The sequence below is a fragment of the Otolemur garnettii genome, unplaced genomic scaffold (genome assembly GCF_000181295.1).
Source record: "Otolemur garnettii isolate 467f Iridium unplaced genomic scaffold, OtoGar3 scaffold00243, whole genome shotgun sequence".
Lineage (NCBI taxonomy): Eukaryota > Metazoa > Chordata > Mammalia > Primates > Galagidae > Otolemur > Otolemur garnettii.
In genome coordinates, this window is record NW_003852638.1 from 1821538 (window position 1) to 1822911 (window position 1374).

The window sequence follows — 1374 nt, forward strand, 5'->3', positions numbered from 1 at the left end:
TGATGCTTGGAACTGAATAGAAAACCGTGAGATGAAACTAACATCTTACAGTCACCTGATCCTTGACAAACTAAAGAAGCATATACACTGGGGAGAAGAATCCCTATTCAATACATGGTGTTGGGAGAACTGGATAACCACATGTAAAAGATGGAAAGTGGACCCATACCCCTCATCACTTACAGAAACTGATTCCACATGGATAAAAGATTTAAATCTAAAGCATGAAACAATAAAAATCCTTGAAGAAAGTGTGGGGAAAACACTTGAAGATATCAGCCTGGGGAAAGATTTTATGAAGAAGACTTCTGTAGCACTTGCAACAACAAAACTGAACAAATGGGACTTAATTCTTCTCTAAACAAGACAGACGAATGGCTAACAAACATATGAAAAATGCCTATAGTCCCTAATATCAGAGAAATGCAAATCAAAACTATCCTGAGATATGACCTAACCCCAGTAAGAACACCCCACATCACAAAGTCTCAAAGATGCTGATGCTGGCGTGGATGTGGAGAGAAGGGAACACTTCTACACAGCTCATGGAACTGCAAATTAATACAATCTGTTTGGAAGGAGGTATGCAGAATCCTTAAAGAACTCAAATTGGACCTCCCCTTTGATCCTGCAATCCTGTTACAAGGATCTAATCAGAAGAAAAAAAATCCTTCTTTTAGGACATTTGCATGAGACGGTTTATCAAAGCTCAGTTTACAATTGCCAAAATGTGAAAACAGTCTAATGCCCAGCAACCCAGGAACGGGTTAACAAACTGTGGTATATATACACCATGGAATAGTATTCAGCCACTAAAAAAGATGGAGACTATACATCTTTTGTATTAACCTACATGGAGGTGGACCACATTCTTCTTAGTAAAGCATCATGAGAATGGAGAAGCAAAGATCCTATGGGTCAATTCTAATATGAAGGCAGTAGATGAACTAATACAAGGGGCACGGAGTTAAGGGAATGAGCACGCCGGGAGAGAGGAGGGGGGAGAAGGGTGGAGGTCACAGAGTATGGCACACGTCTTAGGGGTGGGACATAATTGTCAGAGGGACTTTATCTCACAAATGCAATCAGTGCAACCAAATACTTTTTAACTCACAATGGATCCCAAACAAGAAACAGAATAAAATAATAAAAAATAATGTATGAAACATTATAATGTAGACAACATAATGTATGGGAATAAAAGGAGGGAATGATTGGTTCCTGGGTTTGCAAATACTGAATTGATTTGTCAAGGATGTATGTGTGTGTGCGTGCACACTCAGCGCAGGTCCTAAAAGTGTTTGTACAATTTACTGTTCACTAACTTCAGAAAAGCGGTGCTCTCAATTTCCCCCAGGATTCCTTGAATATATA